We start from the raw sequence: 24,901 nt of genomic DNA on the forward strand, positions 1-24,901 counted from the left end.
TGGTTTCCAAGTGGGACCCAGGCCGTTTCTGGAGCCGGTCCGGTTTCCAAGTGGGACCCAGGCCGTTTCTGGAGCCGGTCCGGTTTCCAAGTGGGACCCAGGCCGTCCCTGAACCCGGTCCGGTTTCCAAGTGGGACCCAGGCCGTCCCTGGACCCGGTCCAGTTTCCAAGTGGGACCCAGACTGTCCCTGGACCCGGTCCGGTTCCGAAGTGGGACCCAGACTGTCCCTGAACCAGGTCCGGTTTCCAAGTGGGACCCAGGCCGTTCCTAGAGCTCACCCGGTTCCCAAGTGGGACCCAGGCCGTTTCTGGAGCCGGTCCGGTTTCCAAGTGGGACCCAGGCCGTCCCTGGATCCGGTCCGGTTTCCAAGTGGGACCCAGGCCGTCCCTGGACCCGGTCCGGTTTCCAAGTGGGACCCAGGCCGTCCCTGGACCCGGTCCGGTTTCCAAGTGGGACCCAGGCTGTCTCTGAACCAGGTCCGGTTTCCAAGTGGGACCCAGGCCGTTCCTAGAGCTCACCCGGTTCCCAAGTGGGACCCCGGCCCTACCCGGAGCCGGTCCGGTTTCCAACTTTGATGCAGACTGGCTCCAGCTGGTTCTCTGACCTCCAAGTCTGAAGGCTCCTGACAGAAGCTGTCCTAGAGGGACTTACCCTGTCCTCCAGAGACAGCAAGAACGCTGCACCTTCAAGGAGCTCAACAGGTACCTGTGTCCTGGGGCTCCTGGGGCTGTTGGGAGTCTCCTTCAGGTCCCTCTTCTGACCTGGAGCTGGTAAAAGATAAACTGAGGCGCGTTACAAATTTTAATAGTTTATTTGAGCAAAAATGGGTTCAAATCAGACAGCTTCCAATCTAGCCGATAGAAGGGAGCTCCAAGGAGCTGCACAAACTTAAAGATTTTTATACGTGGAGGGCACGGGAACCAGGAATTTATACCAAGCAGAAAGGCTTTGGCTCTGGCACGATCGCTCCCCCCGCCCCCCCCTCCCCCGTGCTGATCCGGTAATTCCTGATTGACTGGTTTAAGAATGCATTCCTGGGAGAGCCTAAAGTGTAAGTAAGTGAAGTTTTGGTTTGGTTCCTTCCGGACAGCTCTTAGTTTCTACACAGGAATGAATGAGTGAGCAATGCTCAATATTCCTGCCTCCCCCCATCCCCTACCCCCCTCACCCCCACCATTTAATAGCCACAGTTTATGGTGTGTGGAATCTTGAAATTCCCCTAGTGCAGAGTGACCACCACCTCCAGCTTTGTCCTTCTCCATGCTATCTGGTTTATTCTGAATTCCCTCCTTTTCCAGTCTCGGTCGCAGTGGTCTGTTTTTTATTTTGTTTTGTTTTCATACATTTAACATTTACAGTGATCGTCTCTATTAATCTGTCTATTGCTGTTTTTTCCCCCATGATCTAAGATAAGAAACTTGAAACTCAGCACATTTGAAGAAATTTCCGTGAAGTGTGCGTCTTCACAACATGTCCAAATGGTCTTAAGTCTGGAAGGGTGAGACCCTCCCTACCCAATTCCTCCTCTTCAGCTCCTTCTTAACTACTGTCTGTAGTTTTAGGATTGTTTGTGGACAAGAAAGTGGATCCAACAAGAGACAATGTGGAGAGCGTCTCTTTCCTCTATACCCTTGTCCACTGTGGCTTATGAAACAGGAAGTAGAGTTATAGGCAGGTGTGTATTCAGTTTAGTTTCCCCCAGGAACACTGACAGCTGGTTCAAACAGAAATCTGAATTATTTGTAAGAGACTGTAGCAAAATATTTACTTTAGGAACTCTTGCCATTTTAGGCCAGAATCATTTATAGTGTCTATTATTTAGAGCTGCAGTTGGCTTTACTATCATTTATTCATTCGTAAATTGAGTCAGTGAGCCTTTAATTCTGCAGATACTGTAGGAATGAACCAGATTAGGTTATATTCTTAAGCAATTTAGAAGTCACAGTTAATTTGATAGACTTAACCATTGTACTTTTAAAATATTGCTTCCTCATTTGTGTTCCCCTATATAGTCTAGGAGAGGATGAATTCTGGAACACACAGCAGTGGCATAGAGGATGGCCTGTTACTGCTTCCCAAGTTCTGGGGTATGCATGTGCCAGCACAGGTGCCTGTCACACAGTAGATGTTCTGTGTATAGTTATGTAATTGTTGTATAATTGTTAAACTGACTGCCTGAGTGAATATGATGATGCCATCGGCATGCTTGAAATCTTCTAAGGGCCTCATGTTGTGCAAACAAAAAAGTCCCGTCTTTGACCTTCAAGCCCTGCTTATCTTTCAAACCTCCCTCATGTAGCCCCATCTGCACTGGTGGATTTTTTTTTTTTATTTACAAAATTTTTTTTCAATGTTTTGTTTTTGAGAGAGAGAGAGACAGACCATGAGTGGGGGAGGGACAGAGAGAGAGGGAGACACAGAATCTGAAGCAGGCTGCAGGCTCTGAAGTCGTGAACCATGAGATCATCACCTGAGTTGAAGTTGGACGCTTAACTGACTGAGCCACCCAGGTGCCTCTGCACTGGTGTGTTTAAAATCTCTCCTATATGAGAACTTTTGCACATATTTTCCCTCTGTCTGGAATACTCTTTTCTCTGTCCTTCTTTGGGTCCCAGTTCAAATGTCTTGTTCTCAGAAAGGCCTTCACTGACTTCCCTATTTGACTTTTTTAAAGTTTATTTATTTTGACAGAGAGAGAGAGCATGCATGAGCTAGTGGGGGAGGGACAGAGAGAGGGAGAGAGAGGATCCCAAGCAGGCTTCATGCTGTCAGCGCAGAGCCCTACGAGCCCGAAGTGGGGCTCAAACCGTGAGATCATGACCTGAACTGAAATCAAGAGGCAGCTGCTTAACCTAGACTGAGCCACCCAGGTGCCCCCGACCTCCCTATTTAAGTAGGTTCCTCTACTATTCTCCATGTCAGAACCTTGTTTGTTGCTGGTGTCGCATTTACCTCAATTTTCAATAATTTAATATTTAATATAGTTTAAAAATATTATTTGCTTTTTTCCCCCAGACTGCTAGCTCAGGGCCTGCCTATTGTAGATACTACAGAGAGAGCAATACAGCGATAGGGCAATGCATAAGTAACCATGAAGTGAGAGTACTATGTGCCTTTTTCAAATGGTTGGAGTGAATATATGGGTAAAACCAATTTTTTTCTTTGTAGTATAGACCTCAGATTTTTCTCTAATCTTCTGAGGTTAAGTGTTCTGTAATCTTCTGAAGGGTTAACGAAATTTTTCTGAGTCTGTGGGTCACATATTTCTGGTTTCCTTTTTTTTGTAGATAATCTCTCAGCTTTTATAGGCTTCACTTTGTAGAAGCAAACATACTGTTACTTTGTTGTGGCAACCTGGACGGACTAAGACACCATGTTCTCATGTGCTGCACTGACATCTCCAGCCCCCATCATCTCTGGCCTAGACTATTCCTGCCCTCCTACATTTGCTCTTTCACATTGCAACCAGAGTGAACTTTATAAATAAATCAGTTCTGTAGTCTGTCCTAGTTACTATCCTGGCCATGTTATGTACAGGCATGTGTGATGATATGTTCTGAAATCTCTCTGGGTCTCAGTTTCCTCAGTTTACTATCCAAAAAATAAGGATAGTAAAGCATCTATCTTATAGGCTTGTTACAAATTTTTTTAAATGTTTATTTATTTTTGAGAGAGAGAGAGAGACAGGATGTGAGTGGGGGAGGGCAGAGAGAGAGGGAGAGCCAGAATCCGAAGGAGGCTCCAGGATCTTAGCTGTTAGCACAGAACCTGAAGCAGGGCTTGAATTCACAGACTGTGATATCATGACCTGAGCCAAAGTTGGACACATAACTGACTGCGCCACCCAGGCACCCCTCGGCTTGTTTAAATGATTAAGTGAGGGGCGCCTGGGTGGCGCAGTCTGTTAGGTGTCCAACTCTTGATCTCTGCTCAGGTCATGATCTTGCCATTCGTGAGTTCAAGCCCCACATCAGGCTCTGTGCTGATGATGTGGAGCCTACTTGGGGTTCTGTCTCTCTTTTTCTCTGACCCTCCCCCGTTTGCACTCTCTGTCTCAAAATAAATAAATAAACTTAAAAAAATAAATGATTAAATGAGTGCATATTTGTGAAACACAGTAGTCTAAGTACATAGCACTATATCTGAAGTTTTAAGATATAAGAAAACTCCCACTGCTTCTCATTACACTTAAGTAAAATCCAGACTCTTTACCATGAATCTCTAAGGCTCTACATTATCTTGTTTCCTGCCTCCCTCTTCACACTGGCTGCTTATGACTTCTCCTTGCTCACTCTTTAGCCACATGGACCTTTCTTCTGCCTTCTGGTTTTAAAACCTGCTTTTACCGTAGCCTGGAATATTTTTCCTCCAGATCTGTGTTTACTTCTGTCCTTGCCAATTGAGATCTCTGTTAAAACATGGCCTCTTCTAAGAAACCTTTCCTGACCACCTCATCCTTCACACACCCCTAATTGTACTCTATCCCTGTATCGCTGTTGTTTTTTCCTTAACAGTTGCCATAATTATGTTGTAAATTGGTTTATTTACCTGTTTACTTCCTGTCCCCCAAACTCCTAAGATATCTCCATGATATCAAGCACTTTGTCTGTCTGGTTTACCTTTGTTTTCCCAGCATATAGAACAGTGCCTGGCACCTAGTAGGTGCTTCACCAATATTTGTCAGATGAATTGCCAAACAGTCTCATAAATGCACTTCTCCATATGGTAGAATTATTGCCATTTCATTATTCTTGGCTAATGCACGAAATCTATGGAATAAACTAATCTTCTTAAATTAACTATAAGCGCTTAGCTGGGATTAAGCAAATTCTAAACTTACATGATTATAGTACAAGGAATTGCTTTGACCTCTCATAGTTGCATGTTTAAGGGATTTTTTTTTTTGTATCTTCAATGCCCTGAGTTAATTAAATAGGTCTGTAGTGTAATTTTTTTCAGTTGATACCACTTTTATTAAACCATTATGTAAAAATAGTATCTCTGGTCTTCCCTGATAGATGCGATTTAAGTTCCTTGGGATAGTTGAAGAAGATAAAGAAGAAAGGAAATAAGACTGGGGTGTTCTCTCAAGACTTAGAGCCTAACACACTTTGAGGAATGTAACTTCTGATTCATGTCACATTTTATCAGTTTGGTAAGAATGGGGAATAGTGATAGCCCACTGCAGCATTGCATACAAAATTATAGAGGAATATGGAGGAGGGAGACATTCATTCTGACTGGATGGGTCTTTGGACATAATAGTGGTGAGATTAATTAGAATAAATGAGATAATCATGAGTCCTCCACCTCAAATTCTACAGTGTGGCACTGAGATAGCAATATTAGCATCATGTATGTACTTGAGGGGCTTTCTACAGTGAACTCTGTATTTTTGGAAAAAATTCAATGCCTATAAATAATCATAATCTTTTAGAGTTTTGCTTTGGTTTTAGTTTCTTATTTCTATAGCTACACTGTGTTTTTTAAAATTTATTTATTTATTTATTCATGTATGTATTTATTTATTTAGAGAAAGAGTGTGGGCAGGGGAGGGGCAGAGAGAGAGAATGCCAGGTAGGCTCCATGCTGTCAGCTCAGACCCCGACATGGGGCTCAATCCCACGAACTGCGAGATCATCACTTGAACCAAAATCAAGAGTCAGCCACGTAAACGACTGAGCCCCCCAGGTGGAATGAAACTCATCACTTGGTGGAAAATGAAAGGTAGAAATCTGATGGTTTGTTTTTAGGTAGTGTTACAATGTTCCTGCTTCAAACCCATTTCCTCAGATTGGTGTCATCATATTATCTTGCCATCAGAATGGCTGCATTAAAGCAGCTTTATCAATAGATCATACCCTCAAAATAAAGAGCAGGCACATTACCTCAATACAAGAGTAGTTGTTATACCATCTGCCCTTGCAAATATGCCTCCATGACATTCATGCCAATTAAATCAAGTGCATTAGAAGTCAGCAATGACTTAATTCCATGTCTGGCACATTAACAGCTGTGTGTTTACATATCAGTTATGAGAATAGGAGTACTAAACTATAGAAGTAATCTAGGTGGCACTTTCTAAACAACGTAGATCAATTTAAAGTGGATTCACTGTAGCAAGTTATGTATAGTGGAATAGTAACATCAAACCTGTAATTAATGTCCACAAAAGGAGCGGTACATGACAAGAGTAAAATATCTAGATTGAATTATTAAAATTCTTCAGATGAATCAATTCAGTTAACATTTATTTGAGTGCCTACTGTGTATTAGGCATTGGGGGTAGAGCAGTGAACAAAACAGACAACAAATTTCCCCACCTTTATGGAGCTCTCCTTTCTGCTAGAGGCTCAGTTAAAACACTGAGAGTTAAATTTGTCTTGTGTTAGAAAGTGATAAGTTCTAGGAAGAAACATAATGCAGGAAAGGAGATTTCACTTCTGTCAGCAAATTCCGACGGTTTTATTTGTAAAATATATTCAGAATCCAAGCACTTTTGCCACTTCCACCTGCTCAGGCCAACCCACTAAGATTATATCAAGGGCAGAATAATGCAGTAGCCTCCAGATTGATCACTCTGTTTTAACGTGGCCCTTCACAGTTTATTGTTAATACAGCTTCCAGAATCATCCTGCTAAAAAGAAAACTTAGATAATTTATGTCCTCTAAACTCTCCAATGGTCACCCAAAGTAAATGGTCAAGTCTTTATAATGCTATCAAATCCCTGAATTATCTGGCCTTTGCTTTCTCTTTAGGTTCATCTCTTCTTAATCTTTCCTCTTCTCCAGCCCTCCTGGACTACATGCTGTTCCTTGAATGCTGCATCTCCTGCTTTAGGGCCTGTGTTGTTGCTGTCTCTCTGCCTAGAAATCATTGTATTTATTCTTTTTCTTTGAACATCATGATTCTCAAGTCACCTCTGGTCCTTACAGGAAACAGTCCATTCAAATTGGGTAATTTGAAGAGAGTTTTGCGGATGTATGAGCAGGGTGTGGGAAAAGCGCTGAGTGCAATGCCATCGAGAACCAGGGGTGAGGTGAGGGGACTGAGTTATCAGGACATAGACATGGTGAGGCTATGTGAACAGGGCTGCCAAGGCCTTTGGTGGGAAGATGCATCTAGCCTGGGGGGACCCCTCAGGGAGGGAGGTGGAGGAATAACTACCCTGACCTCACTGCTCGGCATTGGAACCCACTGGAAGCCAGTGGATAAGGCAGCCTTGTTAGCTTTCTGGCAACACAGTAAACAACAATATCCTTTTTCATCTCTCATACTAGGAAAGATGAAAAGATCAACAATATATAGTTTGTCAAACAAAACAAAGCAAAACATAACTTCTTCTGCAAAGGAGATTATAGGGGCTTCTCTGTGTGCGTTTGTGTTTGCACCCTCCACTCCCTCCACCTGTTGTGATTTTTTATGGATGGGCCACATGGTGATTTAAGATGCGTTTAGCATCTGGTAGTTTTGGATCAGCCTATTTAATTCAGACATTCTTTATCCTCTATTGTCCTCCCCTCTCAACAAGCCTATTAGGTGCCAAGAACTATGTTAGAAGTTGTTGGGAAGACAGGCTTGTTTTGGAAGAACTTACGATGTAGTTAGGGACATAGGACAAACCCATGATAGTGAGCAGATCAAGATGATAGATGGTTATGCATGTGGTAGGATGGAGTTCCAAAGATGGCTGTCATTGAGGACTTGGTGCAGTGGGGAGTTTCTTTGGAGGGGACAGTGTAGGGGAGCTGTACTGTGAAGTTCCGTGGGGGAGAAAGGAAAGCCTTCTAGGTGACCAGACTAAGCACAAACGTGATATTTGGAGTCCAGATATCTGGGGCACTGGCCAGAGCAAATATTACCCAGTAAGCAAGATGGAACCAGAGATGATCTCAAATCTCATTAGGGGAAAATGTTATAGAGCAGGTCACTGGGGAATGAGGTAGGTTTACTTTTTCATTTGTTTCCCTAACAAATCTGGAAGAAACATCATGGAAGAAATAAGAAAAATTCCTAATGTTGACTTTCTTGATTAACATAGAATCTTTAAAGGTGACCAAGTGAATCTAATAATTTTTGTTAGTTTTTCTAACTGCTGAAATGCAAAAAAGATGTGGACTTAGAATCGAAATAATGAGATTGGTGGATTTACATAAATTAATATGGTTATAGGAATTTAATTGATTCAAACACCTTCCTGAGACTGAATAGTTAATTAACTGATAGCTAAAATAAAAATAGAAATTCACAGTATCACTGCACTCAGGGATATGGAAACAATTGTGATGTATTACAAGGGTGGGATTTTTAAATAAGTCTTTACAGGGGTGCCTGGGTGGCTCAGTCAGTTAAGCGTCCGACTTCAGCTTAGGTCATGATCTCACACTTCATGAGTTCGAGCCCCGCATCAGGCTCTGTGCTGACAGCTCAGAGCCTGGAGCCTTGGGTTCTATGTCTCCCTCTCTCTCTGCCCCTCCCTGCTCATGCTCATGCTCTGTCTCAAAAAGAAGTAAAAACATTACAAAAAAAATTAAATAAGTCTTTACAAATAATTGTCTGTAAACAATTGCTTTGTAAACAATTGACCATTGACCAAATGCATTAATATCGTATGTTATTCATGTAAAGTAAGTTCTCTACTTTTCTGTGTTTTGTGTTCTCAGGGTTTCTTTCTATAAAGAAATTTCAGTGCCCTTACTTTGTGCTTTCTTAAATTTCTTTTTGGCTGAATTCAAAATGCTTCTTTTTTTCCATCTGTGCCATTAGTTGATTTATCAAGTCTACCAGCCTGTGTTTCGAAGAAAGAATGAAGTTTACAAACTGGGGGTTAACCCCATCACAATCTCCAACAAATGCAGAGGGTGGAAAGAAAAGAACCTTTGTTTAGAGCCTTCTATCTACCAAGTCCTTTTATATGTGTAAATTTACTGCTATTCTTTATATGTGTGATCTTAACTGCTATTCATAGCAACCTAGATGGAGAGTTAATATATCATCTCCATTTTAAAATGTGAGGAAACTGAGGCTCATAGAGGATAATTGACTAATGTCAGACAGTTTTGAAGTGATAGATCTGGGGTCTGGACCAGGGACCATCCAGTTCTTTATCCCAAATCTCACTATCTTATTTTAATATAATCTAACTTTGCTGAATTAATTCTTAGAAGCTCACAACACTTTTTTTTTAAATGTTTCTTTATTTTGAGAGAGAGGGAGAGCAGGGGAGGGGCAGAGAGAGAGAGAGAGAGAGAGAGAAAACGCCAAGCAGGCTCTGCACTGTCAGTGCAGCTCCAACATGCGGCTCCGTCTCCAAAACTGTGATATCATGACCTGAGCCGAAATCAAGAGTTGGCTGCTTAACCCAGGTACTTCATACAACACTTTTTATTAGAATGTCACAAATACTTCATAGACAATGATGCCTCTTATCTCAAGGAATACTAAAGCCATGCAAAACTATGGAACTACATATATTTCCTACTCTCAGACTCAGAAAGGAATTAGGGCTAATGCCTAGGTTTTCTGAAATCATCTAGAAAGTCAGAAGGAAATGACAGAATACAATAAGGGGAAATTCACCTTCTTCCATTCTTTTTCTCAATTTCTTTTTCCTTTGAGAGCCTCAATTTTTTTTTTTTTTGGTTATGATTAATAAGCTTATCAGCTTCTGTGTATGTTACAAATTTTTGATATGGGAAGCATGAAGCAGGCAAAGGAGAGTTTCAACTTTCCCTGGGAAGAGATTTATTCTGGTCAGCCAGTGAATCAAGTCTCTAAATCTTTTCATGTTTGAGTACTGAGTGCCTGGTCTGAGCTGACCATAGTGCAGAGGTTCTGGAAGATACTAGGGAAGATAAAGATATGGCCCCTGCCCTCAAGTTGTTTCATGCTAGGTAAGGCTTAAGACAATGCACATGAACATCCTCAAGTTTTTTGTATGTGTTTAGAAACATGGTATTATAAAAAACAAAAACAATGTCAAGTGTTACTAGAGAAGAAAGGGAAATAAATGGGATGGTATAGGATGGTGAGGTTTTTTCTCTGTTTTTCTTTTTGCTCTTTATAACTTTTAAAAAAATAGTGAAATATATCAAGTAAACCATAGGTAAAGCATAAGCATGTAGCTTAATGAATTATTATAAAACAATATTCACGTGAAAACTACCCAGATCAAGAAATATGTACAACATACCTCTTTCTTATCAAAGCCCTTTTCCTGCTCCAGAGGAGATCCTTACCATGATCTTTGTAGTTAGCATCTCCTTGCTTAATTTTACTTTATAGTGTTATCTATGAAGAATGCATTACCAAATACTATGAAGGCTTATTTACTTCTTTTAACCCACTTTTGAGCTTTATATAAATGAAATCGTGAAGTAAGTACTCTTATGTGTATGTTTTCTTTCAACAGTATGTTTCTGAGATTCAACTATGATGATGTGTACCATGGTTCATTAATTTTCATTGCTGTATAATATTCCACAATCTTTTGTGCTGTTGATGGGCACTTTAAAAGATTTTGGAGTTATTATGAATAATGATGTTATAGAACATTCTTGTATGTGTATTTGAGCCCAGAGTGCACATTTTTGTTGTGTATGTATCTAGGGGTTTATCTCTAGGTCATAGGATATTTGTATTATCAACTTTATTAACAGTGCTGTTATTTTCCAGTTGTACTAATTGATACTGTCATCAGCAATGTTTGGCAGTTTTCATTCATCAGCATCCTTATAAACACTTGACATTAAATTAAAAAAAAATTTAGCCATTCCATTGTCAAGTTAGTCATATCATGTTGTAGATTCAATTTACATTTCCAAGGTTACATAATGAGGTAGGGGTGTTTTCCAATATTTAGTTTTATTCATTTGGATTTTCTCTTTTTGTACAGTGCTCTTTTAAGGCTTTTGTGCATTTTTAAGCAGGTTGTCTTTTTCTTATTGATTGATAAAAGTTTTTTTTTTATATAATATGAATCTTATATTTGTTGATTATAGTTGCTACAATTAGTGTTTTCCCTCATCCCATGGCTTGCCTTTCACTTACTTAAGGCATCTTTATTTATTTTATTTTTTTATTTTTATTTATTTATTTATTTATTTATTTATTTATTTATTTATTTAATATATGAAATTTACTGTCAAATTGGTTTCCATACTACACCCAGTGCTCATCCCAAAAGGTGCACTTAAGGCCTCTTTAGATGAACAGAGTTCATAATTGAATACAGTAGGATTTACTAAGATTTTTGGTTCTCTTTTTTCTTTTTCTTTAAATTCTTTTGTTATTTCTGTCCTTTGTATAATAATTTTCTATCCACAATCATAAGGATATTCTGCTATATTATTTTCTAAAAGCATTATTATTTTGCCTTTTACACTTAGGTCTGTAACAGATTTGAAATCAATTTTTGTGTGGTGTGAGATGGGGTCCAATTTTATTTTTTTCCATATGTTGAATTGTCCAAACACTATTTATGGAAAACATGGTCCCATTCTCACTGCTCTGAAGTGGTACTTTTGTCATAAAGTGTTTATTTATATATGAGGGTCTGTTTCTATTCTCTCTGTTCTATGTTGATTTGGGTATTCTTCCGTCAATGTAACGATCCCTTCATTACCTTAGCTTTATGTCAAGTGTTGATATCCAGCAGAACAAATCTTACCACACCTTGTTCTTTCCTTTTTGGAATGTCTAGAATATAGATTATTCGTAGACTTTAGCTTTTCCATTTAAATCTTAGAATCAGCCTGTCAGAACACACACACACAGACCCAGACACAGACACAGGCACACACACACATACACAGAAACTGTTGGTATTTTGATTGAGGTTGTGTTGAGCCTATAGATCATTTTGAAAATTAAATCTATACAACATTGATCCTTCTAAGCTATGAACATAGTAGATAATCTCTGTTTCTTTAGGTTTTTCATTTTGTTCAGCAAAGTTTCATAGTTTCTTCCATAGAGATTTGCATATCTCTAGTTAGTTTTATTCCTTAGGTACTTGATATTTTTTGTTGCTTTTTCAATGATATTAAAATTTTTTTGTAATGTTTTATTTTATTTTTGAGAGAGAGAGAGACTGAGTACAAGTGGGGGAAGGGCAGAGAGAGAGGGAGACACAGAATCTGAAATAGGTTCCAGGCTCTGAGCTGTCAGCACAGAGCCCCATGCGGGGCTCGAACCCACAAACTGTGAGATTATGACCTGAGTCGAAGTCGGATACTTAACCAACTGAGCCACCCAGGTGCCCCTACTTTTTCAATGATATTTAAAAAATTGTTTTAAATAAATATTTTTAGCAAACTATGACATCTAAACAGAAAAGTGCCCCAAACACAAGTAATGCAACTGAACGATCACAAAAATATACCCTGGTTACCATTACTTGGATCAAGAAACAGAACATTACCCATACCCCAAAAGCCATCCACATGCCCTTCCCAGTTAGATCTTTTCTCTTCCGCAAAGTTATCTGCTAATCTGATTTCTGACACCGTAGGGTAGATTTGCACATTTTTGAATTTTATGTAAATAGAAGTATACAGTATACATACTTTTTTGCTTGGCTTTGCCTCAACAATATATTTGTGATATTCATCCATGTTCTTGCATGTAGCAATAGTTTCTCTTTGCTTGTAGTTCAGACTTACCCTACCTAATAACGGTTCAGCTAACAACTCTTCATTACAATAGGCTCATGAAAATTTATTCCACTTTTTTTGAATAACTCCATTTTATTCAGCATAATGACTTTTTCAACCCCTGGCATACTAAATGAATATGCTCTGGGGAGTGGAGTGTTGTTTTAACATTATAATTTCAGCCAGATACATTCACCCAAATTTTCAAACAATTGTTCATACTCAAAAAATGTCATGTGGAACAAATTCTAATTGTGTGCTATATCTGCATGAACGCAAAATGTGTTATTTTTTTGGCACACCATGACTACTCACTCATACTGCTGTGTGAATGTTGTATTTCTACTTGCTTTCAAGAGATCTCATGTTTAGCCTTTATTTTCTTCTGTGTTTTATTGTGCTATTATTTTGTTTATAGGTGCAGTTTGAGTGTAAAATCCCATCCTCCCCCCTACAATTTAAAAAGTTGTTATAAAAAATGGTACAGAAAGAAGAAAAAGAATGAATACAATTAACTTTATATCACATTACATTTTACATGCAGACAATTTGCTTTTAAATTATTGGTCATTGGGGCACCTGGATGGTTCAGTCAATTGAGCATCTCTTAATTTTGGCTCAGGTCATGATCCCAGGGTCATGAGATTGAGCCCTGTGTTGGGCTGTGTGTTGACAGAGCAGAGCCCACTTGGGATTCTCCCTCTCCCTCCCTCTCTCTGCCACTCTCCTGCTTGTGCTGGCTCTCTCTCAAAACAAGTAAACATTAAAAAAATTGAAAATATTGGTTATTACTTTTATAAATATGTTTTCTTTATTCATTTGATATATTTTCTATCTATAAATATTATTTGAATCTTTATGGTTGGAATAAAATGCATCAGTTTTTTAAAATTACAACTAATAAAAATATTTTTCTTTGAATGTTTTTGATTTAGTAGCTATGATAGTGTATTTATAATAATAAATGTGTATTTAGTCTTCTTCCATTGTTCTTGGCCTATAGCTCCTAAAGCCCTTGGAATTTCCTAAGTAATGGAAGCCATAAAGGTGCCTTTGGTATGTTAATGAGGTGACTTTGGGACCTCTTCTAAGGATGGGCTGGTTGCCGTGAGAACCACCCAGGTGATTGGAGCGTTGGAACTTTCAGTTCATCCCTCTGACCTCTGGGGAGCAGGGAGGGGTTGATTTGATGGCCAATAGCCAATTATTTAGTTGATCATGACTCTGTAATGAAGCCTCCATAAAAATCCCAAAGGACAGGGTGTGGAGAGCTTTAAGGCTGGTGAATATGTGGAAATTGGGGGAGAAAGGCTTGTCTGGAGAAGGCATGGACAACTCAGTACTCTTTCCCCATACCTTGTTCTGTGCATCTCTCTCATCTGGAATTCAGGATAGAATTCCATTCTGAATTTTATCCTTTTATAGCAAACTGGTAATCTGGTAAGTAAAAAGCTTCTTCTCTGAGTTCTGTGAGCCACTCTAGCACATTAATGGAACCCAAAGAGCAGGTCGTTGGAACCTCCAATCTATATCCAGTGTGGTGCAGAAGCATTGTGGTAACCTGGACATACAACTGGTGTCTGAAGGTGATGTGTGTGTGTGTGTGTGTGTGTGTGTGTGTGTGTGTGTGTGTGTAGTCTTGTAGGACTGACCCTTAAACCTGTGAGATCTGACGCGATCTCCAGGTAGGTAGTGTCGCAATTGAGTTGAATTGTAGAACACCCAGCTGGTGTCTGAGAATGGCGAAACTCCCTTCCACACTTTGGAATTGGTGAGCAGAGTCAATAGTGGCAGTGTTTTCAGGAAGGAATTAGAGGATTCAGCAAAGGATAGGTATACTTTATTGTATGATTATACCACAAGTTATTTACCCATTCTGTTGTTGATAAGTATTTTTGGCTGTTTTTCTATTTCTGGTATTTAAGAACAATGCTTCTAGAAATATCCTATAAAAGATGTTTGGTGTACATATACTCATGTTTCTGTTGGGTACAAACTTAGGAGTCATTTTTCTCAGTCACATGTATATGTGCAACTTTAATAGATAATGCCAAAGAGTTTTCAAAACTGCTTGTGCCAAATTGCATTACTACAACCAGTGTATGAGAATTACAGTTGCTCCAATCTTTGCAAACACTAGTTACCGTCAGTCTTTTAAGTTTTATCCATTTCTGTAGAGTCATGATACTCCATTGTTGTTTTAACTTGCACTTCCCTGATTATTAAAAAGTTGAGCACCTTTTCATATGTCTATTGGCCGTTTGGTATTGTTTTGTGATGTATTTGAGTCTTTTGCCATTTGTCTGGCATATATATTAACTTGTAGGCATTTCTTATGCATTCTAGATACTGGCCCTTTGTCTGTTATGATGTTGCAAGTATGTGCTCTTATCACATGACCTGTCTTTTCACTCTATTAGTGCATCTTTTGATAAACAGAAATGGTTAATTTTATTGAATTCTAGTGTATCAATCTTCACTTTATGGCTAGTGTTTTTTGTGTTGTTAAATAAATCTTTGCCTACTTCAAGGTCACAAAGTTGTTTTCTGTGTTGTCTTTGGGATGCTTGATTGTCTCACCTTTCATGGTTAGATCTACAATCCACCTGGAATTGATTTTTTTGTATGATGTGAAGTAAGGGTCAAGTTTCATTGTTTTCCATATGGATATCCAATTGACTCAGCATCATTTTTTGAAAATATAACCCTTTCCCACTGCTCTACAGTGGCAGATTTGTCATAAATCAAGTGACCATATATGCATTTTTTTATTCTGGGCTCTTTACACCTCCATATATCTATTTATTATTTTATCAGTAGCACACTGGCTTAATTTCAATAACTTTATAATAAGCCTTGATAATTGGTAGAGTGAATCCTCCAACTTTGTCTTCTTTACGCTTGTCTTGGTTGTTCTTTGTTGCATTTTATAAAAACTTGAGTGTCAGGTTGTCAGCTCTCTCTCTCTCTCTCTCTCTCTCTCTCTCTCACACACACACACACACACACACACACACACACAGAGTTGGACTTTTGATTGAGATTGCACTGAAAATATAGTTTAATTTGAAGAGAATTAATATGGTACATCCTTTCATTTATTTGAACGTTTAATTTCTTTCAATAGTATATTATCATTTTTTATAAAAGTTTTGTATATGTTTTATTAGATTTATTTCTAAATATTTGACCTGTAGATGCTGTTATACATGATATTGTTTCAAAAACTTCATTTTCCAGTTGTTTGATGCTGGCATAAGGAAATATAACTGATTTTGGTTTGATAGCCAGTGACCTTGCTAAATTCACTTTTTAATTCTAATAAATTATTTGTAGATTCTTTTGAATTCTCTACATTCTCAGTCATATTGTCTGTGAATAATGACAGCTTTATTTCTTTGAAATTTCCCTTATTCCAAGGGTGTAGGTTTTTTACGGCTTAGAGCAGAGGGTGGTTTAACAACTTCCCTGACCTTGATGGGCCTTGAACTCTACTTTTGTCTCTCTAGCCCCTCTGTGGGGGCTGCTGTTCATTGTGCAGCTCAGCCTCTCAGCTACCCCTTCCAGTTAAAATGTTAACAGGTAGGAGCAGCCCACTTTCTCTGGGTTCTCTCCCTTTTGGCCTGGTTATTCCTCATGCTCTTGTTAGCTCTTTGATGCTTTTAAGAATCTGTTTTGAAAACATTTCATCCAGCATTTCCCAATTTGTCTTCAGGGGAAATATTGGTATTGATTACCATGTCTGCTATTATTAAAAGCAATGGTTCATTAGGTGTCTTTCTGAGCTAGCCTTGGGAAAGAAAGGGTGCTGAGCCTGAAAACTAAATTATGATGTTTGTTTAGGAGGAGACGGGTGAGTCATGGGTGCAGGGGGCTGACAGAGCCAGGTCAGAATGACCTGCTGGCTTTGGCTGTGCTCTGAGATTGCAGTGATCATGGACAAAGACAAAATTGTAGAACTCTGTGTACTGGGGAATGGACGGGTGTAAGGACTACTCCCAGGTGCACATAGAAAGTTCTTTCCTATCTGTGCCAAACACAGTGATTGGTGTTTACCCAGAGCTGCTGCTTTCTCAAGCATCCATTTTTATTTTCAATTCTTGGGACTATAATGGCATGTGGGAATCAGTTCAAGGAAGTAAACTGAGTTCTAAATTGATTAGTTCAGACAAGTAGGTGTGGTCATGGCAGAGAAAGCCTTTTACATGTTCAGGCACCAGAGATGCCATTTTTTGAGTAGGTTTATTTGTTGTAAAGCATTTTCGAAGTCAAATCCACAAATATTAGCATATAGAAATATATCTGTTCTGTAGAAATTTACTTGAAATGGTATTTATTACACTGAATCTGAACTATAGTAATTCTAGGCTGGATTTTCCCTGTATAATACGTTATTCCAGTGAGATTCCATCTGAAAACTGATATAAATCCTTGAGGTGAGGAGTCTGTCCTAGAAGAGGGCTGCACCTGGGTTGTACACTGTTACTGAGCTTTCCTGAAATGTTGTTTCTCCCTTTGCCATATACTTTTTGCCTGCTGGAATAATGTACTATTTCATTAGGACACATTACCTCTTAGAAAAAATTCCATACACACACACACAAAAGATAAAATCTATCCTTCACTGGTTATAGAGCTGAAGGATCAGCAATCAATTTAAATTTTCACATAAAAATGGCTTAAGGCCTCTGGGAGTCTCTGGTTCCAACATTCATCCAGCTTTAGTTGATTCAGGGACACTGGAATGCCAGGAGTCAGCTTTTTCTATTTCTTTGTTCTTTAAGAGTCTGGGACCTTATATGTTCTTCATTAGCTGTTATGAAAACATAGTTGTTTACTACATCAGCATTTCCCATAAGGTGGTGTTTTGCAATGTTATTTGAGGCAGAATTTTAAGAAAAATATTTTTAATAAAACTTACCTATTCTAAAGTAAGAAACAGTCTGGCTTGGGTTACACTAATCCCACAGACAAAAATATCTGGATGAACTGCCACAGCTAATATTTTTAAAGTGAGATCCAAGCTGGGGCACCTGGGTGGTTCAGTTGGTTAAGCGTCGGACTTTGCCTCAGGTCATAATCTCACAGTTTGTGCGTTCGGGCTGCATTGGGCTCTGTGCTGACATCTCAGAGCCTGGAGCCTGCTTCAGATTCTGTGTCTCCCTTTTTCTCTGCCCCTCCCCTACTCTCGCTCTGTCTCTCTCTCTCTCTCAAAAAAAAGTAAACATTAAAAAAAAGTGAGGTCCAATTTGAAGTCTGTCCATCCTTTTAGGACTCTTGACTAGAACCTACCCTTTGTACCTAAATATTGGAAAGGAATCATTAATCAATAGTTATCAATGCAATAAAAAATAGTACATCCAGAATACAGAAAAAATCCTTTCAGATCATAAGAGCAATTTTAATTAAACTGTCAGGTATAAGTTGCAGGTATACCGCAGCAGCAACAATTTAAAAAGCCACAAAGCACCCAGACACTTAACTTGTAAAAGTATCCCGTTCCCTTCCCCCACAAAAATTACTGAAATGGACAAAACCCTGAATGAGGTTGATCTTGTGCACAGCACTGTTGACTGAGAGAGACCCCTCTGTTTTATGTGGTGGTGAATACACATAAATAACACTGGAGCACAGAAGAAAACAGAATGCACTTATATTTCTAATTGGTTTCAAAGTGTTTAACATGTTGTGGGCTTGAAAAACAATGATTGTGCAGCCACATTTTATGCTCTTGGCTTGATATTTCAGTATAAGTTGAAAAATCCTGGATGTTTGTTTTGTTTGCTATTACTACTTGCAGAGAGTATTCCCAAATACAGGTTTTTGGCAAAGAAAACTGGACTGATGTTATCAGAAGGGAGAGAGACAAGATTGTCACATTAAAGTGACTTAAGTGGCAATCAAAACAATAAAAAGCACTGGCATAGAACCTTGAAAATCAAACTTTAGAGAAATGTGAATAAGGCACAAAGTAGTGGTGAAAAATCCTAAATTACAGGTTTTTTGGAATAACACTATGTGCAATGTCAAAATATGACAAACATTACTGCTGTCCTACTTTGAGATACCTTGAGGCAGTACTTTGGGATAGCATTCATTTTAATTGAAACCAAGTTTTTAAGGTTTATATCCCCTGTAATGTATGGAGACATACTTCTTCAACACATGAATAAATTAGCTCCATTTGAAAGGAAAGAAAAGGGGGGAAGACAAGGATTAGATATTCAGGTACTAAGTAAGGAAAATAAGGAAACAACAGCTCCAAGACCCATATAAGTACCGATAGTTTTCAGGATTATAAACCATTACTTCAGACACTTAGACAACTAACTAGTATTTCCATTACTTCACACTGCCATCCAACTGTTTCTTGACTAGTCCTGGGCAAAGTGAAATTTGGGCACCCAAATTCTTCCATCACCATGAAATTCCCACTTGCGTGAAGGATGACTTACTACGTAAGATTGGAACAGGGGTGAGGAGGCTGGAGGGACTGTTCTCTGACAGTTCCTGGGGATAGATGACCAAGGCATAGTTCTTCAAAATTTCCATCTTGCGGAGGGTTGGGGGGAGCCAAATAATGTTAGCAATAATTGTAAACACATGATACTGGTCACTCACTACAAAAGAGGTTTGTACAAAATTGAGATGTGAGATAGAGAAGGAGTAGGATAGAGGGTAGGGCCAGGGAAGGAATAGGGAGAGCCCAGAAAGTGCTGCCCTTGAGTTAAATACCTAAGGATGAGTGGGAGTTCAGCGGGCAAAGAGGTAAGAGAAGATGCTCTGAGAGGCAAGTACATCATGGACCTGGGAGTGTTTAATGGATCTGAGCCACATGTAAAGCACCAAGTGTGCTACCAAGTGGTGAGAGGACTGGAGAGAATGCAGACTGAGGATGACGGGCTCAGGATTTGCCTGTTGTCCTGTTAGTCCAGAAGGGCACATGGAAGCCTTCTGAATAGGAGCATAAAATGTTTCCATTTGCTCTTCAAGAAGACCATTCAGTCTGCTTTGTTGTCAGCTGATTGGAGGAAGGAATGCTGATTTGGGAGGCGATTGCCAGAAACCAGGATTTAGACCAGACCGAGTTTTGGTATAAAAAGGTATGAAGATAACTCTGAGATTGTAGACGGGAGTTGTGGTAGTTTGGTTCACTAGGACAGGGAACGTAGGTTTGGGGAGGAAGGTAACTGAGTTTTGGACTTGCTGTATTTGTGGTAAATGACAGTGTAGAGGACAGGTAGGGGATGGCACGTGTTGACATTGACCTCAAAGGCAGAGGAGTATTCATCCATGTAGGCCTACAGAGTACCTCTCTGGGAGGCATTCATCTCCTGTATTCAAGCCCTTTCCACTCTGTGGCCAGTACCAACCCTAGTACTGCATTGAATGTGGATTTTAAAAGAAAAATGTCCCTTGGAAGTTTAATGGGCTGCCAGTCACTCTTAACCTCATGGCAAATAATAATTAGCAATTAACTAAGCTGATCTTAGATTTGGAGGAAACGGGAGGAACTAGTTTGGGGATGTGGAGGAAATTGCAGTTAATGGGATAATGGCCACTGGGCATCTGGGGGTGCCTGATGCCACCCAAATTAGGAGGTTAGGGTGAAGAAGTGCCACCTTCCAGGTGAAGCAAGTCCCGATAGAGAGGTGGGAGAGCCCAGTTATAACACTTTGGAATTTTTCCCTACAGCGTCCTGTTTGTGCTACTGCTAACAGTTTCCATCAATTGGAGGACAGTTGAAGAAACCTGACATATATATCCTAAGTGCTTTTGATTTAATTTTTTGATGTTTATTCATTTTTGAGAGAAAGAGAGAGAAAAAGAGAGAGATCAAGCGCATGAGCAGGGGAGGGAGGAGAGAGAGAGGGAGACACAGAATCCAAAGCAGGCTCCAGGCTCTGAGCTGTCAGCAGAGAGCCTGATGCAGGGCTCGAATTCACAGACTGTGAGATCATGACCTTGGCTGAAGTTGGACACTTAACCAACTGAGCCACCCAGGCAAACCCTAATTTAAAGTAGATGTCATCATATCTGTGAGCCCACTTTACAGATGAAAAACCTCAGACTTAGAAAGTTGAATAGTTGATAAATGGCAGAGCCAGATCTCTGCCTACAAAGTCCATAATCTCTTTCTACTCTATCCTATTGGATCCTGAGAGAAAGAGGAAAGAAAATAGGATGAGCATGGTGTTAAAGGGAAAGAATGGGTAACATTATTCTAATGTGTTGGATGGATGTAGGTCCTCAGAGAAGATGTTCCCATGACTTCTTGTTGCAGTGCCTGTATTTAGGCCTTTCCCCAGATCTTTAGATCTCTAAGCAGGGCCCTGAAGATTGCCTTTGAAATAAGCCAGATCTGAAAATCATTATTTTACTTTCTCAAGACATCAGTTAATCACTGGTTACAAAAGCTTTCCATCCAGTGGCTTTGCTTCCCAAATTATCTAACATGGTGGGAACATATTGACAACACTCTGTTTTGAGAATATGTAGATGAGAGTTTTATAATTTTAAATGTGCTTAAATTTCATGATCTCATTTAGTTTTTAAATCAATCCTATGAGATAACTTTGTTTTCCTGGTGTCAGAGCTGAGGAAATGGAAGATCCGAGAGGTTAAGTGACTTACTCGGATTTGCACAGCTACTAAGAGTTGATGCCATTACTAGAAAATGAGAGACTTTTGGCTTATTAGCAATATTCTTTCCACAGTGCTACACAAATGTGAATGTGTGTGTATAGATTTATACAGAAAGAGAGAGAAGGAGGGGGAAGGGGGAGGATATATAATAGAGAAGAGGAATGCAAAGTAGGATTCAATAAAAATCTAGGGAACAGGGAACTGACCATTTCTTTGCTTCACATGCATCATTTATGTCTTTCAGATATCCATCCTTCTGTTTTGTCTTTTTTCAAAGATCCCTAGGCTCTTGAGAGATTTCAGTGAAGCGTCGCTTGATGTAGCCCCACAGGCTGTCACTGAAGGGTCTTGAGGTTGAGAAGTTAATGCCCAGAAGCCCACTACAGTGCAGTCAAGCACAGTGCCAGAGTTACAGTGTCCTTGCTGGTAGTGAGCTGAGCCTGCTTGCTCCATTGTCTAAAACAGACCCAGGGTGTGGTGCTATTTGATGCAAATGACAGCGGCTTTAAATGGCATGCCTCTAAGGGTGACTCTGGGCTGGGGATCCACTTTGGCACAAGCATCACTGATTAGATTTTGAGTTTTCCCTTTGAGGGCTACCGCTGTTCAGCACAGGATGCAGGCAGGCCTCAATACCCCTTGGATCACAATTCCTTCCACTCATCACCTTTTGTGGGTAACAGTCAAAGTGTCTCAGTTTTCAAAGTGCAAGGCTGAATCATTACTGAGTAATGGAGCCACCAGACCTGTCCAAGGCTCTCCTATGGCACTTCTGCACTTCTCAGGAAATATTTGTGTCTGCTGCTTGACCATTATTGAGGAAAGATTAAGTGGTTGTTGTTCTGTCTTTGGAGAGGACCAAAGATGGCACCCCGGCATACCTAGAAAGCTCATTTATACCTTTTTTTTTTTTTTTTTTTGGTTGTTTGCCTGCCATTGCTGTTGAAGGCAAACTAATTAGTTCCATCCAGAAATATCCACCTAAATCTGTACTAGCCAAGTCAAAATACCTTCAGAATACAGCTTTCATAGTACAGAGAGAACACAGATCTTAATGTCTCTTTCCCCTTGAATACCATAATTTAAAAACAAAAAGCTTTCAGTCACATATACAAAGCAAATTTTTCACAAAGTCTGTCAAAGTATTAAATGCATAAGTAATAGCAAAATAGCTAAAACTCTGCACTTGCAGCAGAGTCAGGGTCATTACTTTTGATGAATATTTTCCTTTTTAAGAGACAATGATAATATAAGTAAGTAGTCCAAAGAGGATATTTAAAACATATTCATATATTGCCTTTTGTTAAGATCTTTAACCCTGGAAAATCATGTCCATAATCATAGCTTATTATCTTAATTAGATCTGTCCTACATTATCTCACAATTTATTCTCATTACTTCATAGGTGATCAGCCTTTTGAAAAGAATGTGAGCAGAATTTTCTGATTTTTATTGTTGATAGTGTCTGTCTTCTCTTTCAAACTCTATTTAGATCTTTGGGGTGTTATAATGGTGATGCTATATTTAATTAAAAATTACATTAGAAAGATATTAATATTCATTCTGATGAATGAACATGGGATTAACTCAAGAATTAAAATCTCTATAATGGCTAATGAGGTGAACTATGCTGTGCTGCCCATAAAAACAGAGATGAATCATCTAAATGACTGAAAATATGGTTTTTCTTCCTATTGTCATGCTTTGTGTACAAGCAACAGACCTCTTCAGTAACAAGTTACTTCAACATGTGCTTGTCTTTAAAAGTGTAGATGCCACCTCATTTTCTTGACCTACCACCCTACCCTTAAGCTCCAACACCTTAAAGGGGATCAAGATTACATTGCCAGAAAGCTATCTCTTTCCTCTTCCTCTATCCCTCACATTCAACTTGGAAGCAAAAGAATTGGCTGTGTTTCTTTTTTTAAAGTTTTTTTTAATGTTTATTTTTGAGAGAGAGAGACAGAGTGTAAGTGGGGTAGGAGCAGAGGGAGAGGGAGACACAGAATCAGAAACAGGCTCCAGGTTCTGAGCTGTCAGCACAGAGCCCGATGTGGGGCTTGAACTCAAGAACCATGAGACCATGACCTGAGCTGAAGTTGGACACTTACCGACAGGGCCACCTAGGCGCCCCAAGAATTAGCTGTGTTTCTAATGGCTTGTCAGTTCACTGGGGTTATAATCTTTTAAGACGGGAAGTAAGGACTGCACTTTGAATTTTCTGGTTTGTAGTATAGATCCTGGAGAAAAGCTACAGCTGAGGAAGGCAGAATTGTAGATGTTTATGCAAAATAGGAATGCAAAATTGCAAAATTAAGATTATTAGCAACTGCTTGTCAATAGCAGTTCTCTTAAGACCATACACTGTTGAGGCAAATATAGATGTTGTTGGGCAAGTGCTGGGACTCTCTGGAGCAGGTTGGTTGTGTAGGGAGGGATAGTTATGTGACAGGGTAGGTAATGAGACTTATGGAATTTCACTGTGAGAGAGGTCTTAAGCACTATACTCATGGGTTAGAAGGCAAATCTCAGCGCAGCAGGACAAGGTCTCAGTGAGGGATCACAGCTAAAAGACCAACAGTCTTCCTTGGCTACTGTTGATGTTTTTCTAGATAATCATTTCATGGCATATGTGGTGGGTAAAAAAATGAACAAAACCAAAATTCTTTTGTGTCCTAAAGGTGTCCTTGGAATAGAAGGTAGTACAGTGTCTTTGAAAGAACTCTGAGCTGAATCAAAAGTAAATTCTAGCCCTCCTTTGCCTATGAGAAATTAATCAAATTGCATAACCTCTCTGGACCTCACATTCCTTCTCTCAGATATTAGGAGGTTGGAGTAGACAATGATCACTGAGATCCTTCCAACTTTAGCTTTCTGGAAAGCTTACGGAGAGCATAGGACCAAGTTTCTCTCATAAAAACCATGCCATGATAAAAACAGTAACACAGATGCAGTGGATTGATTGCAAAAATGGCCCCAGTCATTACCCTCTCAGAAGTTGCCACCCTTGCAATTGATTTTGCAGATTTTCCCTAAGAAGTAGAATCTATATCTGCACCCCTTGAATATGACCTGGCCTTGTGATTTGCTTTGACATGTAGAAGGGGTGGTACTGATGGTGTTCCAGGTCCATTTCTAAGCCTCAAGAATTTTTGTGTTCTTGGGGCACCTGGGTGGCTTAGTGGGTTAAGCATCTAACTTTGGCTCAGGTCATAATCTCATGGTCTGTGAGTTCCAGCCCTGCATCGGGCTCTGTGCTGTCAGTGCAGCTCCTGCTTCGGATCTTCTGTCTCTCCCTCTCTCTGCCCCTCCCCTGCTTGTGCACCTGCACGGTCTCTCAAACATAAACATAAAAAAAAAAGAAAAAAGTTTTGTGCTCTTTTGTGTGCGCACGTTCTGTCTCTCTGTCTCTGTCCCTGTCCCTCTCTGTCTCTGTCTCTCTCATTCTTTTGGACTCCTACCTCCATAATGAGGACAAGTCTGGTTTAATTCACTGGGAGGGCTGTTAGAAACACGGAGGAAAGCTGAAGCATTCAGCCAAGGCCAACTAGTTTGGCATGTCTGCAGCTAACCTGTTAGTTGACCACAGACACATGAGTG

General features: G+C 39.7%; 1 long non-coding RNA gene across 1 annotated transcript in view; it reads left to right on the forward strand.

Moving 5' to 3' along the window:
- The first annotated feature begins 249 nt into the window (after positions 1-249).
- Positions 250-24,901, forward strand: part of LOC132679885 (uncharacterized) — an 89,846-nt gene continuing 65,194 nt past the window's right edge. Inside the window, exon 1 of the long non-coding RNA XR_009610382.3 lies at positions 250-702. This is a non-coding gene — a long non-coding RNA (uncharacterized LOC132679885). The remainder of the gene's footprint in view (positions 703-24,901) is intronic.

This window comes from Panthera onca, chromosome A2 (assembly GCF_046562875.1).
Source record: "Panthera onca isolate mPanOnc1 chromosome A2, mPanOnc1 haplotype 2, whole genome shotgun sequence".
In the NCBI taxonomy this organism is placed as follows: Eukaryota; Metazoa; Chordata; class Mammalia; order Carnivora; family Felidae; genus Panthera; species Panthera onca.